Source organism: Canis lupus, chromosome 12 (genome assembly GCF_048164855.1).
Source record: "Canis lupus baileyi chromosome 12, mCanLup2.hap1, whole genome shotgun sequence".
Lineage (NCBI taxonomy): Eukaryota > Metazoa > Chordata > Mammalia > Carnivora > Canidae > Canis > Canis lupus.
The window spans coordinates 3,618,776-3,624,775 of record NC_132849.1 but is presented as its reverse complement, the minus strand read 5'-3'; positions in this window follow the sequence as shown (position 1 = coordinate 3,624,775).

Sequence of the window (6,000 nt, the reverse complement as noted above, 5' to 3'; positions counted from 1 at the left end):
TGACAAATGGTCACCACACTTACTGTGGTGAGACTGAGTAATGTAGAGAATTGTTGAATCACTATGTTGTACCCCTGAGACTAATATACCATTGCATGGTAATTATACTTCAGTAAAACAAACAAAAAAACTGAAAAAGCTTGGCATAGACAAATTTTATAGTTATTTCCTAGGTCCAGGGAGAGCTAAGGGTTGTGATTCTGTGTGAAGGGGATGAAAGACGCCTCCATTTGGTGGATGGCCAAATTCCCCTGTGAAGGTGTGTGGGTTTAGTGCTTGTGGCATGCCACTGAACTGGATAAACTGATTTCAACAGATGCCATAAATCGCAGTAGAGCCACCTGCAGACTCCACATCCACCTAGGTGAAATGCTTATGTAAGATTGTAGAGCAGAGTAATCAGCAGCTTATTCAGATGGCAAAACTCTAGAGGAGAGGCAAAGGCCAGAACCAGTTAAGTGAGAAAGACCAGGTCATGAGTGGAAAAACCATGAACCTATGGTTTACCTCAGATTACTGTACTGCTGCTAAATTTCAGGAAAAACAATGCCTGCATTATGTTAAAGTGTGATTTAATCTTTCATTGATTTGGGTAAGGAGGTATAATTAAATTTACAACACCCATTCATAACACAAACACTTCAACCATTTGTATGGCTGCCGATCTTGTTACAAGATAGATGGTAATTGAAGCAGTGAGTCCCTGGCTGGTGTATCATGGAAATGAGAAGTCGACTTTAGTCCTCTGTTTTATTAGGGCAACTATGTGTTTGTTGTTATTGGCAGGCAGTGGCAAAGATGCTTATTGAAATGACAGGATGTTTTGGGAGGGGTATGTTGCAGTCATGGTGAGTAGAATTTCATTACAAACACATCTCTCTCTGTACCAGAGATTGAGCTTAAATAGCCATTTTCAGAATTGGTGATGGCTTTAGCAAAATCACCTGGAATCATATCAATGCTAAGGTTTGTTTAGGGATCCCATAAGCAGAGGGTATGAACTTTTGCACTCTGAGCTAAGATTCATTGGTTATTTCAATACACTTTCCATGATATCTATTAGCTTCATGTTAGCAACTTGACTGAGAAACTTAGGTCTGGTTCATTTTATAATATGCCCAGCACAAAATTGGTGCTAGGTAAATTCAAAGTAACATACAAATGTATAGTAGCATAGCATTCCATTTTTATTATTTGCGATTATTTAGATTTGGGATTAGGATTAAAAGACAAAGTAGATTTCAGCCTATTTATAAGAATTTTCTTCTGGGCATGGTGACTTTTCCTTGGGGAAAAAATAGGAACTAAATAAGGAATATGTAATGCTATGGGACGAAATGTTTCATACAACAAAAGATTGATTTTTTCGGTCAATGTCACTCAAAGTGTTCTAGTTTATTAAATGTGGTTCTCTAAGTCAGATGCCACAGTTGAGACACTAAGGGTTGACTATGCCCTCGCCAACCACATACACTCTGCATTCCTCTGCCTGAGCCTTGGGGAAAATAAGCCAATTAGAGATATATTTCCTACCCTCTTCTTAGGTAATAGAGAGAGAAAGGAAGGTGAAACAGTAAGCAATTAATTTTGTCCTGTAGATCAGGGGTTTGAGGGACAGAGGAGAGAGTTGGTGTTACATGGGTATATTGAGTAATACTCAGATGTTCAGCCCTAATCCTTGGTTTTCTTTGAGATGGAAATGGCCACAGTTGAGTCATGGTCCAGAGCAACTGCTAAAAGCCACAATTATTTTTGTAGGAAGAAAATCCAGCCCCTGAGAATCTTCTATACTGGGCTATGGTCAGGCTGATTAGGACCATTTGTATCTTCTCCTCCCTCTTCAAATGTTCTTTGTGTTCTAAATAACTGGTCTTAGAGAATCCATTTAGTTCTTAACATCTTTTGAGTGTTGACCACGCCATGAGCCAGGTATGCATACACTTTCATGTGGAAGGAGTTATCTACCCTGGTAACTACTAACTATGAGGAGATACCACTATTTTCTCCATTTTACAGGTAAGATAACTATTATAGGTACACCTGCATCAAAGGCACACTTCTTGTAAAGTGTGCAGCTGAGGTTTGAACCCTGGCAACCTGGCTTCCTAGCACATAGTCTCAACCATCAAACTCTACTGACATGGGATACTCTAAATCACTGAAAATAGTCCATGGAAGCTATTCTGCAACCATACATATTTGTATAATGTATTATTTATATACATACATACATATATAATTTGATATAAGTATAATTTATATGCTTTATATATATGTATGATTTATGTTTTACATACGTGTAATTTATAGATATACTTTGCATATAAGTTTGCACATATAAGTATAGACATACACTTTCCAAAGATATTTTTATGGTAATTTACACATTGAAGGTCTGGAAGGGATTATCTCTGGGCAAGAGAATTATTGGTGTTTTTTGTACTTGTGTCTTTGCTTGTGTCTTTTATGATTTCTCCATGAGGAATATATAATGGCTTATAACTAAATTTCCTTAATTTAAAAAAAGATTTTTTTACTTAGGGCATTTAAAAACATGCATTGACTGAACTTGTGACTGCTCTGTACAGGATTATATAAAATGCAGGCAAAGCCCTGGGTGTAGGAAAGCACCTGGCTGGCTAGTTAGCATAACTGGTTTATTTTCTTTTCTAGACAGGAGAATGGAGACTTCATATGGTATGCATTGCTGCATTGTCCCCAGAACACTTCTCTAACAAGCAGTGATCTTCAAGTTGGCCCATTTTGTTATCTTTGTGATGTTAGTTCTTCTCCAGAAAATCCCAGATAAGCTAGAACCAGTGTCCCCTCCACATTTCACCCAGAGCCATGGCCTCAAAACTGCCTCAGCTGCCCTGATAGCACCATAGGATGGGGAGCCTCTACCCCTGGAGATCTGCTTAGTGCTGTAAGAAGTTTCGGGGAATACTTTCAGCCATGGTAGGGGGTGATGCTGCTTTGAGAGTTCAGCCTTATTTGTCTCAACGTTCCCACTGCTAATCCTCAACCCCTCTATAAGAGCTGGGCCTTGGGAGTCTGCAAACCTTTTATTACTCAGGGAGACAATAGAGGCAAAGTCATCTGGTTATTTTAGTTGCTTAATTTTCTTCCTCTGTTACATGGAAATATGTCAGAATAGGAGGTTCCCCTTCCACCCCAAACCCTGCCCTCCCCAGAGATATGGAGAAGGGAACCACCATTTATTACTTCATTACATGTATAAGTGGGGAGTATTGAGTATTGAGGATGCTCCACACATAGCTGAGTGGTGTATGTCCATCCTGGGAGATGAATGACCAGGACAAAGGTCACTGCCTTGGTCTCAGGGTTTCCAGGCATCCCAGCGTGCAGATTTCTGTTTGCTGCCTTGAGAAGGGAGAACCATGGGATGTCTACTTTCCTGCCTCTCCACAAATGTTCCAAAAATGCACTTTCCCAGGTGAGATAATGCCTGTGCAATGGAGCCAAAGCCCTCCTGCAGAACCGCCTTTAGAGGCATTAGTCCTTCCCACCACCAGAGGGAAGCAGTGCAGTATACCTGCCTTCTATATGAATGCAAAGTACTGGTGGAAGAGAGTGGGTGGATTTTGGAGGGAGGCTTCAGCCCTGAGTATCCCTGAAAACCCAGCCATTTTGCAAGAGTCAACAAAATGTTTGAATCAAAAATAAACAGATATCTTTATATAGGTGTATATGTATGTCATCACAAAAATAAAATTGTGCAAAATTGAAATCTATAAACATTGAAAGGTCTGGAAAGAAAACTTCATGAATCTCATTCATTGTGAAATCTAATATTCACAAAAAGTTCTTACTTATTAAGCAATTTTTAATATAGAGTTCTTCTCAATAATGTGTATTGTAAATGAAAAGAAATAATAGCTAAAATAAATGTATGACTTATATGTAAATAATTTCAGAAACAAAATTATTAAAATGTTTCCAAAAACATCTTAGCAAAAATTATATTTAAATGGTCTGCAGGTATATTTTAATATGTTTGATACCATGTGGAAGGATTATTTCTCTACTCTTCAAAAGAAATAGACTCCATACCAGAGGCTGTGAACACATATACTCCATTCTCATCAGTCCCTTCTATATTTTCCACAAAATTTTCCTCTTGGCCTTAGGAAACTAAAAGTTTGAGGAAGGACAGTAAGTCTTAAGAGAAGGAAGGGCAAGGCCAGGGATGAAGCAGTGAGGTTACCTTGGTAGATGTCCTGTGGTCACAAGGATTAGGACCTACTCACAGGCACCCAGGCTCAGAAGGAAAGTAGATCCTTCTTCAGATCTGCCAAACCCAGAGACTAGAACTGGCATCCATGATTTCAGTTAATCAATTTACAACAAGAAACATAACTGTTGAAAGGACTGGTCACTCATATCCCCTGAGCAGTGCCTTTTGTTCCCACATGGACAGAGATGTTGTAATTAGAAGCTGGTGATCACAGACTCAGAGGAGGAAAGTTAGTTTCCCAATTTGGAGATTACTGATGTCTGGCCAGTCCCTGATAGAGGTCCACTGCATCATAGATCTTGCCAGTAGGACTTGGCCCTCTTGCCCATACACAGACTGCGTATATGGGTCTAGTCTCATTGACCTCCACGAATCCTCTTTTCTACATTTAGCTGAATAATCCCCCTCCCTTCTGAATGAAAGGCCAATATATTAAATTTGCAGTCAGATTGTTTCCTTGGACCCCATTCTTTTTTTTAAGGTTGACTATGATATATCTCTAATCTGATCCATTCTAATGTTTACTATTTACAAGGAATCTTTGTTCTATTTAACTTAAACCTTGGGGGCATCTCATTGCAATTTTCAGGTCCATGTGGCAAAGCACAGGAGGTTATAGGGAGTAGGTTGCCTGCTCTCACCTCTGCTTGACTTCACTATTGCTTGCCTTCTTTTTCAGAGCCACTACTACCTCATATTTCCCCTGTTGTTCTAGGGTCATCCCCTTCCTCTTTCTGGAAGCTCTCTGGAACAGGGATCCTGAGAATGTCATCCCTTCCAAGATGTCAGTAGGCTCCATGCTTTCATGGCCAGAATACTCTGCTGGGGTCAGAGGTGGGAATGGAAGGGCCACTGTCTGTGAATTCCTGCCAATCCCTTTAAGTGAACTTTGCTTCTGATGCATGATTAGTCACCAAGTTTCTTTTTTCTTTTTCTTTTTCTTTTTCTTTTTCTTTCTCTTTTTCTTTTTCTTTTTCTTTTTCTTTTTCAGTCACTAAGTTTCTATCCAGAAAGTCTGGGTTTAGTTTTGTCTCTGCCATTTTCTAACTGCTTGACTTGGTAACATTTAAACCATTTTCTTAGTTGATATGAGCTTGATTATACTTATATTTGTCTTTCCATAGTTATAGGCCTGTCTAGAGATTAAATGGCCTACTGTGTGTTAAAGAGTAGATCAAATTATTCTGTTTTTCCAACAAATCATTATTGCATGCTACTATCTGCCAGTATCTACTTCAGGCATTGAGAAAAAAGCAAGAACAAAAACAGAAGATGCAATAATGATGATTTTGCCAAGTTCTCTCTACTGAGGTTGTATCACTTACTATTCCCACCAAAAAGTGTGAGTGCCTCTTCTCCACAGCCTTGTCAACAAAGTCTATTCTCAAACTTTTAGATGTTTGCCAAACTAATGGTGAGACATGATATCTTGTTACAGTTTTAATTTGTATTTCTATTATTATAAACAAGCTTTAGCATCTTCTCAGATATTTAAGGATCATTTGAATGTCTTCTGTCAACAATCTATTTATATCTTTTGCCCTTTGTTCTTTCTTATTTTGTGCACTTGTGCTTTCTCATGTGAACCTTTCTTTTACCTTTTAAAAGTTGGTTAGTGGTTTCCTATTTTGTTATTTCAAAGAAATAAGTTGTTTATTTATTTACTAACTTATGTGCTTATTTTACTGCTTTTCTAATGGTCATTAATTTATGCTCATAACTTTTAAAATTCTTCCTTATAT